Below are 22,650 nucleotides of genomic sequence, written 5' to 3' on the forward strand. Positions count from 1 at the left end.
TATATACAATTATAAAACTAATAGTAATAACAGTAATATTAATGTAGTATAATTGAAGGGTATAATATTTGGTGTTTGGCAGATGGAAAAGCTATCTGTATATAGCAGAGATATACACTACCGTTCAAACGTTTGGGGTCACTTAGAAATGTCTATGTTTTCCATGAAAACATACATGAAATGAGTTGCAAAACGAATAGGAAATATAGTCAAGACGTTGAGAAGGTTATAAATAAGGATTTTTAATTGACATATTAATTGTGTCCTTCAAACTTTGCTTTCGTCAAATAATCCTCCATTTGCAGCAATTGCAGCCTTGCAGACCTTTGGGATTCTAGTTGTCAATTTGTTGAGGTAATCTGAAGATATTTCACCCCATGCTTCCTGAAGCACCTCCCACAAGTTGGATTGGCTTGATGGGCACTTCTTACATACCATACGATCAAGCTGCTCCTACAACAGCTCAATAGGGTTGAGATCCGGTGACTGTGCTGGCCACTCCATTATAGACAGTATACCAGCTGACTGCTTCTTCCCTAAATAGTTCTTGCATAGTTTGGAGCTGTGCTTTGGGTCATTGTCCTGTTGTAGGAGGAAATTGGCTCCAATTAAGCGCTGTCCACAGGGTATGGCATGGCGTTGCAAAATGGAGTGATAGCCTTCCTTCTTCAAGATCCCTTTTACCCTGTACAAATCTCCCACTTTACCACCACCAAAGCACACCCAGACCATCACATTGCCTCCACTATGCTTGACAGATGGCGTCAAGCACTCCTCCAGCATCTTTTCATTTTTTCTGCATCTCACAAATGTTCTTCTTTGTGATCCGAACACTTCAAACTTAGATTTGTCTGTCCATAGCACTTTTTTTCCCAATCTTCCTCTGTCCAGTGTCTGTGTTCTTTTGCCCATATAAATATTTTATTTTTATTGACCAGACTGAGAAATTGCTTTTTCTTTGGAACTCTACCTAGAAGGCCAGCATCCCTCTTCACTGTTAACGTTGAGACTGGTGTTTTGCGGGTACTATTTAATGAAGCTGCCAGTTGAAGACTTGTGAGACATCTGTTTCTCAAACTAAACACTCTAATGTACTTGTCCTCTTGCTCAGCCAAATAGAGCTGCACCTCTTGAATTATGAGAGTTTTTCGACAAAGGTAAGTGCCATAGAAACTTCAGAATATCCTCTTTCAGATACTTTATAAAAATCTAAATGTTTTGCCTACATGTGACTCTGCAGGAGGATTTGATAAAGCGATGCTCCTTTCCCTGCATCTGTCAATAAGATGCGCCCATCTCTTCCTGTACAATTTGACAACTGATAGGCCTAATATTGTCACTCATCAAATTATTGTCAATTTAATCTCGTCTATAGGCTAACTGTTATTATTTGTGAAATAAGTTTCGATATAGTTTAGGTGTAGTTTTGATAGGCCGGCTGTGGAGGCTGAGTGGCATCGTTTATTTCCTGCTCATCAACTTGGATAGAGTCAATGATATGTTTTGCATTATTCTAAAGGCCCACTGCAACACCTAGCATGTTTTCATTTCTCTTACAATACATTTGATTAGTAATAAAGTCACAGTAAATAATACTGTCCTGTAACAGCTTATTTTTACACAGTAAAACATAGGAGAGAATGGTATCAACCTGCAGGGGCACGGTCAAATTATACGCTGATAAATAGACATAACACAAACTCATCATTACACTACTGTTGTTATAATTAAAAATCAACCTTTTAACCCACATCATTCAGTTAGGCCTAATTTAAATTAAATTGTGAAGTAACTTGCACAATTATCGCCCATTCATCCGTTTGTCATTCATTCCGTCGGCTGGCATTGTTGGCTTCGCTAGATAGATTCAAGGATTTGTTTTGCGTTATTCTAAAGGACTACTGCCACATGTAGCATGTTTTTGTTTCCCTTACAATACATTTGATTAGTAATACAGTTATAGTAAATAAAACAGTTCCATAACAGCTTATTTTTACAAAGTAAAATGTAAAATATAATGGTATCAACCCACAAGGCGCACGGTCAAATGACTTTCTGCTGATAAATAGGCATAACACAAACACTATTGTCTTTCTGCATTAAATGAACCTCTTCACCCTCCGTATCATTCAGTTAGGCCTAATTTAAATTCCATTGTGAAGTAAGGTGCACAGTTATTGCCCATTCATCCATTTGTCATTCATTCAGTGAGGAGAGAGAGACGCGTTAGCGACTGACTGGGTACCAACATCCTACAGCACATTGTCTTGGCGGATTAGGTTGGGAATAGGTGTATAAAAAAACTGGTAAAAGGGCTCTAAATACTTTTCTGTTTTTGTGATTTCAAAATTCTTACAAATGAGCAGTGTAAAATAGAACATTTAGGTAAAGTCAGGGACGTTTTTAGGCTGACTTTCTTTATTTACATTATCAAACGTCAGTGGTTGTTCTAGTGTTAACGCATGTCCTAAAATGTCAGAAGCATCAATAAAAGGGTTTCGAAATGATGACAATTTTGAACCCGTGGTGTCAAAATTGACCCCTTTTGGCGCTTTTAGTGTAATGGCATTTCTTGCATTGTCCATTGTCCTGGATCTGACAGGCTGACATGGTCCTCAATAGCACTAGCTCTCCATTGTCAGCGTCCACATTTCTAGCTTTGACCTTTATTTTAATAGTTCGCCTCGTTGTTTATGGAGCTCTTAAAGCTGAGCCATGAGTGAAACTGGGCGACTTTTGTGGTGCATCTCCTTCATGCAATGCATTCTCCAGATGTTATGTGCATTGTGCATTGCACTTGACATGCTTTGAAGCACATCGAATGGCCCTTGTGGCTGACTACTCAATTTACAGCTCTGTCTGTCAAGCTTGTACCAACATCCCATCAGGATTTTTTTGAGACGTTTTCTCATTTATCAGTCTTCATGGATACATTTCGCTGTAAATTCTGATTCTTCACCCTTCAGAGGAAAGTGTTGAGAAAACAGAAACAAAATAGAGCATTCTTTTTCTCAAATCGTTACTCCCAATGCAGAAGTCAGAGTACGCCCTTCCTAAAATAAGTATAAACGGGATCCTTGGGACGTCCCAACTATGTCCTTTCCTTAATTCAGATAATGATTTATGGGTGACCGTTTTTGCTTTTCTCTCTTCCTTTTCACACGGCCTGTGTAGCTCTGGTTCATATCCTTGCACTGGAAGAGGGAATTCATTTAGCCGTGTTAAGACTTATGCTTTGAATCCTCTGCAGTTGACCCCACATTCCTCAAACTCTTCCTGCTCTCTTGGTGACCCAGGGTCAGTGACATCTTAGACCTGTAACTGAGGAGAAATGTGTCAATTTCCTGTTTTCTGTTCTTCTCAGAGGAGCGGTGTGAATAGGTGGACAACATGTGAGGATGGATGTGTTCTTTGCTACATACCCCAAACCTCATACATCATCTGGATATCTTCCATCCTCCAGTAAGAGTTAATACCAGTGCCACTCCCAAAGACAAATGACTACACTCCAGAACCCCCAGCTGCTTTTGATTGTTTTGATCCCTTCATTGGGCTCGGTTTTTATAATGAAGCTGATATAAAACTGCCTTCAAAGGGCACCGTGCTTTCCACAGCAATCCTTCTCCATGACTATTCGGAATGAACAATCATACTCCGTGCAGCTCATATAATTTATTCTCAGATACGCTGGTTAATTCGCTACAGCAGTTTTAGACAAACAACAGCAGCAGTGCCAACTATGTTTATTTCCCGTCGGTCCCATTCACTCATCTTGGTGACAAGCATGAGCCAGTTTCCGCTGCCCCTTCATGAAAGTTCCCATTATCTTGGACAAGCTAAACAGCGCGTTGAAGATCCCGTGCCACTGGGCCTCAATGGGCGAGCCTGTGTTGCTTGTACATCAACATTTTTTTTCTCCCTTTGACCTCTCTGGGTCTCAGTGCCATTCTGTACCCTCTGTGGCTACAGCTCAGGGCCAATCACAAACTGGAACAAGGCATGGCCTGTGTCTATTTGAGACATCGCTGGCTGGATCGGTCCAGGGGGTCGGTCTCTGACTGTGCATCTGTCCCTGGCTGGCTCACAAAAAGAGCAGTTCAGATCACACCCGTACTTTTCTCAGGCTGGCATTTACATTGACATTTTAGTCATTTAGCAGATGCTCTTATCCAGAGTGACTTACAGTTAGTGCGTTCATCTTAAGATAGCTAGGTGGGACAACCACATATCTCAGTCATAGTAAGTAAATCTTTCCTCAATAAAGTAGCTATCATCAAAGTCAGTGCTGTAGGGGGGAATAGTCAAGTGTGAGGGGGGGGGGTCAAGTGCAAGTGTTACTGGCAGACAGTGAAATTCTACTATACATACACTGTGAGCACATTCTGTGGCTATATTTTGACATGCCTATTTGAGTGACCTCACGCTGCTGTTTACTAGTCAGGAGCCGGGTATTCTGCATGCTTAGTTTGCTGCTGCAGCGAAGCTCTCATTTTTAAGACATATTCCTATTGAAATCTCTGCGTGAACCCTGTTGTGCTGCACTTGCTATAAAATGACGGGGAGCTTTGACCTCGGTTCCCTTGTGCTTAATGGCATCTCGTTTACATACTGAGTTTGTTCTGGTGTGACTGCCAAAACATCCCACACAAGTAGGATCTCAGATTCGTCAAGGCTTTTACAGGTACCATCGAACAAGGATACAGTATTGTGAATGGGAAGGAAAGCTGTCCTGCTCAGACTGAGCTGTGTTGATATCTTACTTATCGGCTCAGAACTGTTATTTAGCTCAGTGTATTTTGGTAGATGAGGTCAGATATAACATGTCCTATTACCTGTAAAGGTTAGAGTTTCTCAGAACTCAGAAAGACTTGACTGGCTGTTACTCTACCATAAGTCATTCTCAGTACAACACTATGTCGCAGCATCGGTAATGTCCGGCTTGTTGACTAATGGGGTGGATTTCCTGACTGAATGTAGCCGGTGACAACTGCCTTTGTCTGGGTTGTTGGCAAGCTCGTCTGAGCTCGGCCTCTGGCTGTTTGAACCAACATTTGACATGAAAGCTGCTGCTGATGGATAAGAAGGGACTTTTACGAGGCATCTATCAATAAAGCACTGGTAGTAACCCAAATGATTAGACAACACATTTAAGATCCCTATCAGCTACATTATGTGTGCTGTAGTGGGGCTGTAGTGGACTAAGAAATGGTCATGGTCCACACACACCAACACAGTTGTGAAGAAGGTACGACAATGCCTCAGGAGGTTGATAAGATTCGGCATGGGCCCTCAGATCCTCAAAAAAGTTCTATGGTTGCATTTTTGAGAGCGTTTTGACTGACTGCATCAGCGCTTGGTAGGGCAACTGCTTGGCCTCTGACCGCAAGACGCTACAGAGAATAGAGCGTACGGCCAAGTACAGCACTGGGGCCGAGTTCCCTGCCATCCAGGAACTCTATACCAGATGGAGTTAGAGGAATACCCAACATTTTGTCAAAGACTCCATCCACCCAAGTCTGTTCTCTCTGCTACCGCTTTGCAAGTGGTACCGATGCACAAAGTCTGGAACCAACAGGACCCTGAACAGCTTCCTCCCTCAAGCTATAAGACTGCTAAATAGTTTGTCCGGTTAGCTATTGGTTAACTATTTAACTATCTGCATTGACCCTTTTTGCACAAACTTTTTTTTACTCATCACATACGCTGCTGCTACTGTCTTATCGATCCTGTTGCCTAATCACTTTATCCCTACCTACACGACATGTGCGTACCCCATGTACAGTGCATTTGGAACGTTTTCAGACCACTTTACTTTTTCCATATTTTGTTACATTACAGCCTTATTCTAAAAAGGTTTTAAAAAATAAATTATCCTCATCAATCTACACACAATGCCCCAAAATGAAAAAGCGAAAACAGGTTTTTAGAACATTTTGCACATTTATTACAAATTAAAAACAGAAATACCTTATTTATATAAGTATTCAGACCCTTTGCTATAAGACTTGAAATGTAGCTCAGGTGCATCCTGTTTCCATTGAACATCCTTGAGATGTTTCTACAACTTGATTGGAGTCCACCTGTGTTAAATTCAATTGATTGGACATGATTTGGAAAGGCACACACCTGTCTATAAGGTCCCACAATTGACAGTGTATGTCAGAGCAAAAATCAAGCCATGAGGTCGAAGGAATTGTATGTAGAGCTCCGAGACAGGATTGTGTTGAGTCCAAGATCTGGGGAAGGGTACCAAAAAATGTGTGCATCATTGAAGGTCGCCAAGAACACAGTTGCCTCCATAATTCTTAAATGGAAGAAGTTTGGAACCACCAAGATTTTTCCTAGAGCTGGCCGCTTGGCCAAACTGAGCAATAGGGAGAGCAGCGCCTTGGTCAGGGAGGTGACCACGAACCCGATGGTCACTCTGACAGAGCTCCAGAGTTCCTCTGTGGAGATGAGAGAACCTTCCAGAAGGACAACCATCTCTGCAGCACTCCACCAATCAGGCCTTTATGGTAGAGCGGCCAGACGGAAGCCACTCCTCAGTAAAAGGCACATGACAGCCCGCTTGGAGTTTACCAAAAGGCACCTAAAGACTCTCTGGTCTCATGAAACAAGATTCTCTGGTCTCATGAAACCAAGATTGCCAAGCATCACGTCTGGAGGAAACCTGGCACCATCCCTACGGTGAAGCATGGTGGTGGCAGCATCATGCTGTGGGGATGTTTTTCAGCGGCAGGGACTGAAAGACTATCGAGGGAAAGATGAATGGAGCAAAGTACAGTGAGATCCTTGATGAAAACCTGCTCCGTACCGCTCAGGACCTCAGACTGGGGCAAAGGTTCACCTTCCAACAGGACACCAACCCTAAGAACACAGCCAAAACAACGCAGGAGTGGCTTCGAGACAAGTCTCTGAATTTCCTTTAGTGGCCCAGCCAGAGCCCGGACTTGAACCCAATCAAACATCTCTGGAGAGACCTGGAAATAGCTGTACAGCGACGCTCCCCATCCAACCAGACAGAGCTTTAGAGGAACTGCAGAGAAGAATGGGAGAAACTCCCCAAATACAGGTGTGCCAAGCTTGTAGTGTCATACCCAAGAAGACTTTAGGCTGTAATCGCTGCCAAAGATGCTTCAACAAAGTACTGAGTAAAGGGTCTGAATACTTATGTAAATGTGATGTTTATTTATTTTTTATGTTTTATGAATGAGCTAAATGTTCTAATAAACTGTTTTTGCTTTGTCATTATGGGGTATTGTGTGTAGATTGATGAGGGCCAAAGACTGTTTCATCCATTTTTGAATAAGGCTGTAAATAATTAAATGTGGAAAAAGTCAAGTGGTCTGAATATTTTCCGAAAGCACTGTATATTGCCAAGTTATTGTTGCTCATTGTGTATTTATATATTTTTTTCTCTGCATTGTTGGGAAGGGCCCATTTTCACTGCTTGTCAACACCTGTGGTTTACAAAGCATGTGACAGATAAAATGTGATTTGATTTGTTAACTTTATCATGGATCGAAATGGTAGCTCCTCTTGGGAGGAAGAAAATTACTCAGGAATGAAAGCCTCATACCAATCTGAGGGATAGGTTAGGCCATGTTGTTCCAGTACCACTGATGGGATGTCTGGTCCTACTGTTTTCTTAAGGACTAAAACGATCTGGCTGAAGGGGATGAAGTGGGAGAGAGTAAAGTGAAACCACAAATAGAGTTTCGGGGTTTAAGTAGTGAACCTTTATTTAGCAGAGGCTCGAGGGGCCGTTTCTTTGTGTAGCCTTAGATAACTAGTCAATCTTTCTTGAGAGAATATATTATTTCAGTGTTTGATAGGATTAATGTCTAACACTTGCCATATTGGGTTGCAATTCAACTTTAATGATCCGTACTTAACCTCTCTCTCTCATTATCTGAAGAGTGTTAGATGGAATTTATTTCTGTTTCAATAGCCTGCCAGCTAGCTGATGACAGTTTTTGATAAGCCTGTGTTTGATGACTTGGCTCAATGTTTTATCTATTCTAGAGGACTGATAGTTCCAGGTGTGGGTGGATCCCTCATACAGGCTTCAGTATTCAGATACTCTTGATCATGAAGTGACATTTTAACTGGCTATAAAACAGGTTTATAATGATATACGTTTTGAGAAGTACCTCAGCATAATATGATATTTTATGGAGTGTTAATGACATCACGCTGTGGTGAAATTGAACAATACAAAATGGAACCGTCGGGCTTTAGGCTTCTCACTGGAAGAGACGGAGCCCATGTGAGCCAGTGAGAAGACGGGCTGTTTGTGACCATGGGACTACCAGTGTCAACAGCCAATCTACAGAAGGAACATGAATGGACATTACTACAGGAGACTCTCATCCATGCTCTGACCTCAAGATGATTTAGTCCCTACCTAACGTCCATAGGCTAGTCGTTAGCGTCAATTACTTATGCCAGACAGAGGAGCTCACTGCTTATTGCCTGACTATTCCTACCATTGACCTCGCTGTGTACTCTGTTAGAGCAGGAAACCGTCCTATTGTTGTTTCAGGAAATCGTTTGTACCCCACATCACAAGACCTTATGATGTTCATTTGCAGTAGCAACACGTAAAGAGTACGAAAAATCCTTTGGCAATACGCTTATCTATTCCCTTAGCCAGCATAGTCTGACCCCTATCCAATGTGAATTAGTGGCCTAGCTAATGCCTCTAGTAGGCTTAGCAGGGAAATTACACTTGTTCCTTACAGAGTTGTTCACATGACCTAGTCTCTCTCAGAGCACAGAACAGTCAGTTCCTGGAATGAGTTTGTTTTCTCTGTTCCCCAATCTAAGATCAAATCAAAGTGTATTATATGCACAGGATACACGTGGTGTACACAGTACAGTGAAATGCATACTTGCAAGCTATCCTCTCAACAGTGTGGCAAAACAAAACAAAATGTTCGATGAAAGACAATAAGAAGATCATTGTTTTGTTCATTTCTATCCATTACAATAGCAACCAGAGTAATAACACAGATAGAACAAGGAGCCAGATGTTTCTCCGGATGTATAGATCTGAAGCATCCGGTTGGAATTTCCACTCCCCACCAAATATGGCGAGGAGAGGAAGCCTAGTGGCAGGCAGTGGGAGAAGATGGAACTGGGTCAACATTCAGCTGATTTTCTCATTTAAAAAAAGTAAGAGCTCAATGTAATTTTCTGTTTCCAAAACGAGAATCTGTTACAAACAGAGTGCAAGTTTTGTAGATGTGACCCTTTGACAAAGTATTAAAAAAATGGCTTTCTTTACAAGGATCGCAAGGGCGAATGGAGTAATTGGACACACTCAGTTCAGAGAAGGTGTTCCCCAACGTAAATATGCACATACATGCAAGAATGCACCAATAGGATCTCGCTAGCTCGTGCTTGGCTCTGCCCACCTTCTTGCTTGTTCTGCCCACAATGCTTCATTTGCTCCAATTGAAAATGACGCAGATGAACTATCTTGAGTTAGTTCTAAATATGTTTGGTAATAATATAGTAAATACACCTACTTCTAGGAAATATCCTATGACAATATGTAACCTTGTCTCTGAGCCACAGAGTCTGATTTCTGTCCGGTGTTAATTAGTAGCCTTACTCAGTGGTTCCCAAACCTTTTCACTCAGCCCCCATCCCCCCTAGTTCTATGGGCACAAAGCACTGTTCATGACACAAACTGTTCACACCCCTCTTGTTGGTGGAGAGAATTTTGCAGGTTTAAAGTTTATGTTCTTGCAATTCTATACATTTTGCCATGCCTAATGTGTATTCGTGTGAGATTTGAGTCACTAAAAAATTCCAACAATATCTATGGGCAAAAAAACCTAACCTAGTTGATCTGGACATTTCGGACAAGTTATAAATAGCTCTCTACGGTATGCAACGACTAACATGACAAGAGGAAATGATGATGCACTACCCAGTTTCTACTATTACAACTTTGAAGAGTAAGTTTAAAGCCAGACTGAGTTCCTTGAAAAAATACTACTGCCCTAGCTAATGCTTTTAGTAGGCCTACCAGGGATGTCAAACCATAACACTCCTGTCCAGTGTGAAGTAGTAGCTAATATAAGTGAAGGACCTCAGAGAGTTGTCCCCAGTGTGACTAATGGCAGACAAGGGAAGCTCATTGACAAGGCACAGCCGTCTCTTCCTCAAGCTTCCGCCAGGCCGATAATCAAAAGCACCTTTGTGAGCTAGAAGAAAGGTTGGACTTTTTGGCTAGGCTACCACACTGTGGCAATTAAACATGTTGGTAAACATGGACCTCCTCGCTCTCTCTCTCTTTCACCACTTTCTCTACTTGTGTAACTCCTCTTAGCACCTACCACAACACAACTCCACACTGCCACCTGGATTTGCAAAATCCTCATTGGTTTTGACTTTATGTTTTTATGTTACGAGCCCAGATGGACTGGTCTGCCCTCTCTGCCGTAAACTATATTCGACACCGCTTTAGTACAGTCATTAGTGCGTCTGGAAGCAACAGCCAAGCCTCTTATTTCCCCTGCTGTCTGCCCCAACATTAGTTGAGTGGCTAGTGATGGGTCATTTGCCTTCCAATCTCACTCTGGTTCTCCTGTATTGCATTATTGCAAGTTAAACAAAAGCTCAAGTCATATTACTGGTTCACTGACGTTCACAATATGAAGCGAATGGACGCACTGATTATGATGCTCTAAAGATGCAGTCATGTTGGTGCTTTTCCTGGTGGATGTCCGTCTGATTTGCTCCCTAGCTTTTCCTTAAATAGTTGGCCTTGTATGACCCTTAAATAGATGTACTGGATGTCCTTCCCAGTGGTTTCACCAGGGAGTATCAATAACACACTCCTCTCAAACATCCGATTTGGTATGCGAATCCTCTTGTTCCATCTTCCTGTTATGTTGTGTGTGCGTGTCTGCGCCCGTGTGAGTGTATGCGTGCGCGCATGTGTTCTTGTGTGTGCACGTCTATTGCTTTCAGTGTTACTCCGAGCTCTAATATATTTTGTGTGTCACTGTGTTTATCTTAGAAAAAACAGAGTGAGGCTACTTATTCCTGACCTCGCACTTCCTCCCTTCTCTATCGTATGAGTGACCTCACACGCAGGAAGTAGAGTTCACTGGGCTGCCGGGACACCCAGGATGTGTGTTGATTTCATAAATGAACCATTAAGCCATGCTCTCCTCAGATATTTCAGTTAAACTATTCATGTTTTCCTAAACCGACACTTCATTTGCATGCAAATGAGCTATTTGTTTCATTTCATGTGTTTTCTTTCTTGCAAATTAATTTTGATTATTTATCTTCTCCCTCACTAATAACATTATAAAGACTAGGAAATGTGTCTTGAAAAGAAAGGATTAATTCCAGTTAGCCTAATTAAATGACAAGAAGACGATTGCGTGACAGATTGAACTATTTAATTGTGAGCTTGCTCTGTTAGCATCTCTCATAGCACAGTTTTCCCATCACTGCACTCCAGCAGTGGGATCTACTGTTTATCCAGATAGAAGAGTGCCCCCTACTGGCCCTCCAATACCACCTGCAGCAGCAGTCCTGATCGTCTCTCATCGAAAGCTTGCTTAGCTTGCAGTGGTAACCACCAGAGGGCAGTGTGGTACTAAGGGTGCTGCTGACAGACTAAAGCATTTAGCGAATTTAGCATTTCAGTCACTCTTTGAAGAGGGAGAATAGTAAAGGTTTCTTCAAATAGGTTGCAATGGCCATTTCGATGTGGACCTTAAGCCATAAGAGTCTAAGCCCTGTCTAAGCCGGTGGAGGGGGGAGGGGGGAATTGTTTTCCAATATGTAAAACATTTTGGAATTGTTTTCCAAAATTCCAATATGGAATTGTTTTAAGAAGGTCATACGAAGGATCATTTTGCTATTTGAATTTTAAGACCCCTTGATGTATCAAAAAAATATATAAAACAAATATTTGATGAAAATGTTTATTTGGCCTTAGCTCATACAAACGCATTTAATAACAGATTCATTACATGGAACAACAGAAAGTCCGCCCCAAAAATCAAAAGGAAGTTTGTTCGGAAGTTTCTGTCCTATATCTGAGAGATATACAGTAAGAAAGATCCGGAAACATTATTATTATATATTTTTTATATGTATTTAACCCCTTATTTTTGGCACTAAACAGTTTCTGGTTTAGACGGTAAAGTGATTTATTAACATTATTTTGTGCTTGCATATGCAACTAAACAAAGTCAAATATTCCCTTCAAGCTAGCTACATTTAATGGATTTTTGACTGTTCAGAATTTCTCACATAAATGCATATAAATCCTGCAATCAGATTGTTAGCATTTTTGAGAAGGAGTTATTCAGCTTATATTTTTCATGGAAAGCAATGGGACAAGATGGTGGCCTATGAATGTCTGGAGCATTCTGCATATTGTTGTCCAGAATTAGTTTCTCCACTGAAGCGTTATAAGTCCTTGTCACTGCGCAAACCAGCGCATTGCATTATTATCACTCCAACAAGCAGGCAGATGGTTGGCTAAAATAAAAATAACAACACTGTGGCAATACGCAGAGAAACATTACATTGATAAAGACTTTTCGGACTATCGCAGAAATCCATAGACCCTTCCCTCCCTCTCTCTTTGTCCGCCTCTGAATGCACCACCTGGGGGCAGCAGTTGGAGCTGTTCGGTGCTGCTTCACGGTTGTTTATTGCAACGCATTCACACATTGAGGGGTCCCCACTTAACATGGAAATGGGGTTGACCCCACGCATGCTGCGTAGCCAGCTCTGGACCTAAATGGGACACTAGGAAAGTATCTGAATACACCCATTGTCTGGGGCACTTGATGAAGTTTGGGGTTGAAGGGTTTGATCCCGTTTGAAAACCATTGCCAAGTATTGGCCTCTCTCTCCTTCCCTGAAGGAGACCACTGGAAAACACAGTCCAGAGGATGCCAGTGGTTTCTGCCCCAAACTGTGAGAATAATTCAGAATCCATGAGATCTTTCGCAGAGGCGTTTCCATGAACATTGTTCTCCTTTTAGAGACTGTGGTTGAGAATGATGTACCATGTGCAGATGTGACCACAGGACAGACATGGATACAGGGCATACTATAGCCTATCCTCAGTGCAGCTGTGGGACTGGGTCTGACTGTGCTGGCTTTTCCAACAGACATGTGGGAACTCTCACAGACAGGCTCAGTCAACTCATTGGACACTACACAGGCACATGACATGTACAACCCAGTAATGGCCATAGTGTTACTGCATTCGAATGGTTAGCTGCTGATTAGGAGATACTGTCTCACTGCTAGACACACATATAGAGTAATTGGGCTTCTGGATCCTAATTAGGGTATGCACATTGTCATTTTTTTGTGGCTATATTGGTACACATTTTATTTTAAAGTGCCCTTTAGCCTCACTGAGACCACCATGCCAATTATGGGCACTGGCTCTTTTTCAAGAAGTCTCTGTTATTTGTAGGGGGATATTAATAACTTGAATGACTGAGAAGCAATTAATGTGGAGACAGTTTATCTTCAGTGTGTGAGAAGAATATATATTAATAACAGAATGCCATTGTTTTTTGTTTGGCATACATTTTAAAAAGTGAAAAATCTCATTTTTATTCTTTTACTGTGGAATTGCCCGAAAGCAATTGTCAGAACTGATGTTGATCCAAAATGAGTGTTCCAAGTGATATAACCTCAAAGATGACGTATCATCATTTTGTTCTTTATCAGGTCAGTTTCAGATAAATTATTTATATCAAATCAATAACAATGACACGACTTTCTGATGATGAACTGAAGATATGAATAATCTCATGATTGATGTACTGTTATTGCACTATGGGAGCCAATATAGGATCCAAAGGTAATGAAGTTTCTATGAGGCTCAGTCTGGTTTTTTGGTAGCGTCATAATCCAGCTCTGATGTGAAATCTGTGGCCCGTGGTTCATGCGTGAGCTAGCTGGTGTTTGACACTTCCTGATTTACTGCCGCATGGGTGATTGAACTAAGAATAGGCCTACTGAGTCTTACTCAAATCAACTGAGCTGACTTCACGCGTGTATGAATTATAATACAGTACCTATTCTGAAATGGCAATTTAGAAATTGGGAATTATTCGCAGGCGGCCACGGCCGAGAGACCCATGAGGCGGCGCCCAATTGGCCCAGCATCGCCTTGGTTTGGGGAGGGTTTGGCCGGCCGGGATGTCCTTGTCCCATTGCGCTCTAGCAACTCCTGTGGCAGGCCGGGTGCATGCACGCTGACACGGTCGGTGTTTCCTCCGACACATTGGTGTGGCTGGCTTCCGTGTTAAGCGAGCAGTGTATAAAGAAGCATTGCGGCTTGGCAGGGTCGTGTTTCAGAGGACGCATGGCTCTCGACCTTCACCTCTCCTGAGTCCGTAGGGGAGTTGCAGCGATGGGACAAGACTGTAGCTCCCAGTTTGTATAGCACGAAAATTGGAGAGAAAAAGGTGTAATAAAAAGAGAAAGAAATCAGAAATGAGGAAGTATAATATCCAGAAACAAGAGAATGAACAGACATGAGTTCCTTGGTTCTGAGATCTGTCAACGTAAAGAGGTATTTAATTGACTATGCTTATTGGCAACGTCCAACATCCTCACTTCTCCTCAGCTTTGAAAAGTGTCAATATAATTATATTTAAATGCACCTTGCCTAGGGGATAGGACCAATGTGAATCACAGACATAGGTTGGGCGCTTCAACAAAGTTGTATCTTTGCATGTGTGTTTCTCACACTACCTTGTCTTTGCTGATGCCATTGTGATTGACCCAGCAGCTAAACTGTGAACTCAACAGCCTTTCATTCTGTGGAGCCTAACTAACTCCATATGAAGTCCCTCTTCCACCCTCCCTCCCTCCTCATATCTACTCAGTGTAAAACTTTACAGAAGCTCTCTTATGCATGTCCAAGAACATCAGGAATCAAAATGATTTTTATTAGCAGCGATGGAAAAGCTTTGGCATTCAGCTCTGCCTGTTAGTTGCCAGTGTGCAGGGAAAGCAGCTGGAACTGGGTACTGCGGGCTGTGGGGAGAGATTATGTCAGTGTGTGTATGTGCGTGAGTGTGTAACTAGGTAAATCTGTGCCTGTCAGGACAGGGTCCCATCATTCACTCTCAGGACTGGGACAAGACTATTGGACTGTTAGCACATTGCTGCTTCTGCTGCAGAGGAGGATAGGAGATCTCAGAATATGCAAGAGGAACACTGATTAGGGCTGTGATGGAGGATGGCAAGAGTAGCAGGTGCATCATACAGGCATTTCCATGTAAAAAGCCCCATGACCTCTAACATGTGAAGTTTATAGGAGCACATCAAAAACCCATGAGCACCTTCTCTTTACATTTACTGTAACCAGCCCCCACTGAGTACCGTCTGGTCTTTCCAAATCTGAACCAAACGTACAGTTGAAGTCAGAAGTTTACATACACCTTAGCCAAATGCATTTAAACTCAAGTTTTTCACAATTCCAGACATTTAATCCTACGCGTCTCCTTCCTAAGCGGTATGGTGGCTGCGTGGTCCCATGATGTTTATACTTGCGTACCATTGTTTGTACAGATGAACGTGGTACCTTCAGGTGTTTGGAAACTGCTCCGAAGGATGAACCAGACTTGTGGAAGTCTACAATTTATTTTCTGAGGTCTTGGCTGATTTCTTTTGATTTTCCCATGATGTCAAGCAAAGAGGCACTGAGTTTGAAGGTAGGCCTTGAAATACATCCACAGGTACACCTCCAATTGACTCAAATGATGTCAATTAGCCTATCAGAAGCTTCTAAAGCCATTACATCATTTTATAGAATTTTCCAAGCTGTTTAAAGGCACAGTCAACTTAGTGTGTAAACTTCTGACCCACTGGAATTGTGATACAGTGAGTTATAAGTGAAATAATCTGTCTGTAAACAATTGTTGGAAAAATGACTTGTGTCATGCACAAAGTAGATGTCCTAACCGACTTGCCAAACTATAGTTTGTTAACAAGAAATTTGTGTAGTGGTTGAAAAATGAGTTTTAATGACTCCAACCTAACAGTGGGTTAATTGCCTTGTTCAGGGGCAGAACAACAGATTTTTACCTTATCAGCTTGGGGATTCAATCTTGCAACCTTTTGGTTACTAGTCCAACTAGTCCACTAGGCTACCCTGGCACCCAGGGGGCTGGGTCTTCCAAATGGACAATGACCCCAAGCATAATTCCAAAGTCAAGGTATTGGAGTGGCCATCACAAAGCCCTGACCTCAATACTATAGAACATTTGCTCGCACATCCTTTTTAAGCAAGGAAGCAAGGAGGCCTACAAACCTGACTCTGTTACACCAGCTCTGTCAGGAGGAATGGGCCAAAATTCCCCCAACTTATTGTCAGAAGCTTCTGGAAGGCTACCCAAAACGTTTGACCAAAGTTAAACAATTTAAAGGCAATGCTACCAATACTAATTGAGTGTATGTAAACTTCTGACCAACTGGGAATGTGATGAAAGAAATAAAAGCTGAAATAAATAATTCTCTCTACTATTATTCTGACATTTCACAATCTTAAAATAAAGTGGTGATCCTAACTGACCTAAGACATGGAATTTTTACTAGAATTAAATGTCAGGAATTGTGAAAAACTGAGTTTAAATGTATTTGGCTACGGTGTATGTAAACCTCCTACTTCAACTGTACGTAGCATAGCACGTGGCAAACAAACAATAAATCTTGTAAGGTAGCAAGGCAACAGCAGGCAATAATTTCATCACAAAGGCAGCTGCACAAAAGGTGCATAAACAATGAACATGTATTGGTTACCAGCTACATGTATCAAAGAAAAACAGATATATGACTAAATGGCTGCTTGGCTTGGCCATTAGCATGTGACGGCCATTAGCGTCCAAAATCCCACACAAACAAACAGAGGTGATGAAGTCCTCTTAGCCCTCTTCTATGCAATAAAAGCTGTTTGACTGCAAAATGACCTCCAGCAGGCCACAAATGTGCATGTGTCTGCTCAAACGGTCAGAAACAGACTCCATGAGGGTGGTATGAGGGCCCGACGTCCACAGGTGGGGGTTGTGCTTACAGCCCAACACCGTGCAGGACGTTTGGCATTTGCCAGAGAACACCAAGATTGGCAAATTCGCCACTGGCGCCCTGTGCTCTTCACAGATGAAAGCAGGTTCACACTGAGCACATGAGCACATGTGACAGACGTGACAAAGTCTGGAGACGCTGTGGAGAACGTTCTGCTGCCTGCAACATCCTCCAGCATGACCGGTTTGGCGATGGGTCAGTCATGGTGTGGGGTGGCATTTCTTTGTGGGGCCGCACAGCCCTCCATGTGCTCGCCAGAGGTAGCCTGACTGCCAATAGGTACCGAGATGAGATCCTCAGACCCCTTGTGAGACCATATGCTGACACATGCACATTTGTGGCCTGCTGGAGGTCATTTTGCAGGGCTCTGGCAGTGCACCTCCTTGCACAAAGGCGGAGGTAGTGGTCCTGCTGCTGGGTTGTTGCCCTCCTACGGCCTCCTCCACGTCTCCTGATGTATATTGAGTGCACACCTGCACTCCATCCTCACGTGACCATAAAGTTGAGTAGAGGGCACACGAATGCCCTCTGCCCAACTCCACATCACCGATCAAGGAATTCTGTACAACCAATAATAGCAAAAGTGTGTTACTACAACTGTTTATTGATGTTATTCCTTGGAAAGTATCTGTTTAATTTGAACGGTTTATTTTTATGTATCTCGTTTCACTTGCATGGAAACTTTTTCCCATTAGAGTTATTTTGGTAATTTATGTTTTTATGTTTTGTAATGTGATAGATGAGATTATAGGCTTGTTAAAATTGTCAGAGAGGAAAACTTTCTTCCAGATTATTTAACTTGTGTCCCATTTCGTGATAAATGGCCCAATCCTATCTGAAATATTCTGCACCGTTAATGCACAGATGGCCTAATTACGCAGTGTGCGCCGTGCGTGTGTGTGCGCCGCGCTTGTGTGTGCACGCGGTTGAGTGAAAAGTTCAGACTGACTACATCTAGTGGAAGCCCTAGTGGAAGTGAAGTGTGAGAATGTGACCGACCAGCCACAGTGACAGACATGTCTGTTCAGCAGCTGCTTTGTTTCCTGGTCACCATGACTATCCTGAACTAGCCATACCCCACCAGTCAGAGACAGCCCTCTGGACCTTTCAGCCTGTTTAGTCTCCTACGATGCACCCCTCGCTGCCCCCATCCTGTCCACACTGTCTGTGCTGCCTAGGTGGCCCCTGTCTGTCGCTCTCTGTTAAGTTATAGGCAGACCCATGGGATGACTGGACTGTGCTATACGAAGACAGGGACACACTGTAGGTATTGTAAAGACATTGTATGCAAAGTGTTTTAGCTAGTAGCTTAATAGATGAAAAGGCTTTGATTTATTCTTTGATGGGTCATTTGAATGGATTATTCTCCATTAAACACACGTAGGCATGTGTTCCGCCTCTGACACGATCACAGCAGTGTATAAAGGCCTTGTAGTGATTTCATCATTGCAAGATATGCCTTGGGGATTGTCCAAAAGTGTCCGTTGCCATAGGCTCTGAGCGGACCTCTCTGTTTTAAAGTGATTGCCATCTGTAAGTCTCCAAATCCACTTTTATGTTACTTTTCTAGTGTATAATACAGTGAATGATGACTGCAATTTCTATAGTGCTTTATAGACCTCAGCATAAAACACAGGCTCAAAGTTCAAATGGTTCACATGAGGGCCTATATTATAGTTGACTGTAACAGAGCTTACATTAGAGGCCTGGGCCCCAGCATTATCAAAAACTGAACCAGCAGATATGAAATGCTTGTTAAAAACCTCAACTATATCGGCTTTGGGACGCTTGTTCGGGATGCTCTGGATCGAGTGGGACAACATTCCACAGGCCACAATCAACAGCCTGATCAACTATGTGAAGGAGATGTGTCGCGCTGCATGAGGCATATGGCACTGACTGGTTTTCTGATCCACGCCCCTACCTTTCTTTTAACGTATCTGTGACCAACAGATGCATATCTCTATTCCCAGTCATGTGAAATCCATAGATTAGGGCCTATGGAATTTATTTAAATGTACTGATTTCCTATATGAACTGTAACTCAGTAAAATCTGAGAAATTGTTGCATGTTGCGTTTATATTTTTGTTCAGTGTATGTGAAGTTTATCTTTTTAAATTCTGTTTTCCTGTTGGAACTTGGAGCCCATGAAGGCTGTCTCCTTAGATGGGTGAATGTCCGGCCACACTGCATGAAGGCTGTCTCCTTAGATGGGTGAATGTCCGGCCACACTGCATGAAGGCTGTCTCCTTAGATGGGTGAATGTCCGGCCACACTGCATGAAGGCTGTCTCCTTAGATGGGTGAATGTCCGGCCACACTGCATGAAGGCTGTCTCCTTAGATGGGTGAATGTCCGGCCACACTGCATGAAGGCTGTCTCCTTAGATGGGTGAATGTCCGGCCACACTGCATGAAGGCTGTCTCCTTAGATGGGTGAATGTCCGGCCACACTGCATGAAGGCTGTCTCCTTAGATGGGTGAATGTCCGGCCACACTGCATGACTGACCCGTCTACAGCATTCTCTGAATATATTTACAGCGTTAACAACTTGAGGCATCTCCCTCCATGGACCGCACTGCACCAAACACCACAGGAAGGGCCCTTACTCTCTGACAAAAAGATCCCCATCGCTAAGGCCCGCTCGCAGGCCTCTCTAGTGAGGAGAGAAAGGATGGGAGGCCCCACTCCCTCTCACTGTGGGTCTGATTGAGGTCAAACAAATGTAGGCCTGATTGCTGTGCCACTGAGGGGATGGCTGTCATTAGATTTACTGTATAGAATCATTGCAACTTCATTAGTCTCCCTTCCTGATTGTTTAATCTTAAACCCCTGAATATTTTCTGTAAAATATGAAGCACATTTGTTTCCTTTTACTAGGCCACCACTGGTGTTCATCCTTAGTGTGTAGGCTGTATGAATGTACAGATGAAGTAATTATAACAGGTTTTGGCAAAGACTAGTTCAGTCTGCTAAATGAAATCAGATGTGGTGTAAAACTCTTTCAGAGTCGTTATTAATACATCCAAGTGTGCAGTGTTTAAGCGTTGTCATCTGTTGAATACTTTACGAAACGGTGCAAAGGTCAGAAAATGGAAAGAAAATGCCTTGAGGGGATTTGTTCCTTTTCTTTGTCGGCACACCTGATATTCTTTGAGTGTCGTGTAAGATCTCTTCTCCTTTGATAATCCTCGAGATCGAACATCAAAGATGGTATTATCTCTCAAAGAAGTGACTTTCTGTCTATATCCCAGTGCTTGTACATTGGCGCCTTCAATGGACAGTTTTTAAGTTAAGCTTTTGTACCATTTTCCAAGGATGGTGAAAATACTAGCCAGGAGATTCTGGACATTGCTAAAGAACCAGCTAACCCGTTTAAAAACGGTTTGGAGGAAACAACTCGGAGGACGTAAATGAGCTAAAACTTCCAAAAAGTGGACTGTCCCTTTAAGGTTTCACAGGAGAAAAGGAAAACAAAAGCATTGGAGTGTGAAGTCTGGTTTCCCGGAATGAAGGAAACACTTGGATCAGGGGGAGATTAATTTTAAGGAAGAAAGAAATATACCAGTTGCCAGTTCATTGCCATCTTTAACTTATGTTCCACAGGCTTATGGTTTGGGAGCCACAACAAAAACGAAAACTAATGACATGTTGACTTTACGTTCAGTTTTAAATAGAAAAAAATAAGAAAAATTGCTCTATTAAAAATGCCACGTCCTCAGTTATCGTTTCTCTTTATTCCCTCCTTCCTCTCCTGCGCCCTCCACTCGCCAATGGGAACTGAGTGGGACTGGAGGACTGGGGCTGGAAGCAGAGCACCCAGGACCTGACTGTAGTCTGCTTTGTAATAGAATGAGTGCAGCATGAGCTGCGGTTGTGTGTGTGTGGGGGGGGGGGGGGGGGGGGGGGGGGGGGCATGGGAATACGTAACAGCTTTTAGAGAAAAAGCCCACAAGAAAGAGAGAGAGCGAGAGAGAGAGAGAGAGAGGCTGAGCAGCAGAATGGAGAAAGATGCCGCTCAGACTCTGAACTGCAGGGCCAAATTCATGAGCTCACGGATTGGACTGGAGGTTTTCGGTCCGCTCAATGTCAACCTGCACTCTTCCCACTTAGACACTCACTGACTCATTCTAACCTCAGGTCCGACATATTTGGCACATAAGTATGTAGTCGTGCTATCGCAACATCTCTGCTCGATAGATTACTTATCAAGGCTACAATAGCATCTTGAGTGTTGAAATACACCCATAAGACATTTGGTCCGTTTGATCATGGGAAAACTCCTGTATGTCCAAAGAACCAAAATAGACTGCGGTTGGCTGTGCTAACTACTATGACATGCACAGTAAATGTAGTGTCTGTTCTGACTCTTATCTTCAAGGACTAAATTCACTCCTAAAAGGGATACGATGTCCATCACACATGCATTGCTTCTTGCACTGCTTCCCCCTGCATTATGTCCATGTGTTTGTGGTTGCATAACACGATAACAATTACCATCTGCATTTAGAGGTGTTTTGTTAAAGGTGAATGTACACACACACACACACGCAGGCAGGCAGGCAGAGTAGCAGGTGATGTTTACGTTGAGTTGTGTGTGTTTCAGGCGTATTACTGTTGTTTACTGGGCTCTCCCCAGTCCTTTCATGGCCCCTGAATGACATTCCCCACTCTGCTGCAATCTCTCTCATTCACAAAATACACAGCCTACCTTCACATTAGACTCCATTCTGGCTTCTACAGAACAACTACCCACAAAGAACCCTTCACCGCTGTGTGCCTGTTCTTTACAGTAGCTATCTCTGTATATGGTTTGTTCTGTAAAATGTCCCCATCCATGTTGTATTTCATCAAAAGCGCCAGCTTGTAGTTCAGACCCTGTTTTTTCTCTTTTGTTTGACAGGCCGTCCCATTACAACCAGGGGTCCCACTGCTTCTGTTCTGTTTGCCTCCACCGCATCTAACCGGTAAGACATGACATCGCCTTGTATCGCTTTACACTCATACCAATGTATACGGGTTGAAAATTGCAGATTTGTGCACTGATAAGTGCCTTTAATTGGAACGCAGTGGCTGTACAGTAACATGCTATACATGACGTCAGAGCTCTGCGCGTCACAGCGCTGTATGGGTTTTGACTGACAGCCGTTCTGAACTTGGGCACCTCGAGCAAAAAGAAGGTGCCTCCCGCTAATTTGATAACTTTTGCACATTTTTTGTTGTCTGAGTGAGGGAAATGCTGTAAGTTAAGAGGACTTAGAAAGATGAGACATTGAGGATTATTAAAAATACCTCTTTGATGTCATACAAGCAAGCCGAACACCTGCGAGTCCAAGTGCATAGCATAAAACCGATGCCCTATACAGTGTCAACGTTTATGATCACTGTTTGATGTACAGTTACAAGATGACATGGTTCCATACCCTGGGTTGTTCTGAACAGAATGAGCCTGTTTGTCTATTGTGAAGAACATTTGCTGCGGCACACGCACCTGAATGCAGTTACGGCTCCTTTCTATAGCAACACACGTGCCCCGCCCACCTGAGGATC

At 42.8% G+C, this 22,650-nt stretch overlaps 1 protein-coding gene across 4 annotated transcripts in view; it reads left to right on the plus strand.

Moving 5' to 3' along the window:
- Positions 1-22,650, plus strand: part of LOC129866828 (tetraspanin-9-like) — a 298,952-nt gene that overhangs the window by 8,700 nt on the left and 267,602 nt on the right. For 2 of the 4 annotated variants that reach the window (XM_055939762.1, XM_055939764.1), the window contains exons 1-2: positions 4,105-4,239; positions 22,004-22,067. The gene's annotated coding sequence lies outside the window, so the exon portion shown is untranslated. Of the gene's footprint in view, positions 1-4,104; positions 4,240-22,003; positions 22,068-22,650 lie in introns of those variants that run through there. The other 2 variants (XM_055939761.1, XM_055939763.1) reach the window with 1 other exon arrangement.

The sequence above is a fragment of the Salvelinus fontinalis genome, chromosome 12, assembly GCF_029448725.1.
Source record: "Salvelinus fontinalis isolate EN_2023a chromosome 12, ASM2944872v1, whole genome shotgun sequence".
NCBI classification, from domain to species: domain Eukaryota; kingdom Metazoa; phylum Chordata; class Actinopteri; order Salmoniformes; family Salmonidae; genus Salvelinus; species Salvelinus fontinalis.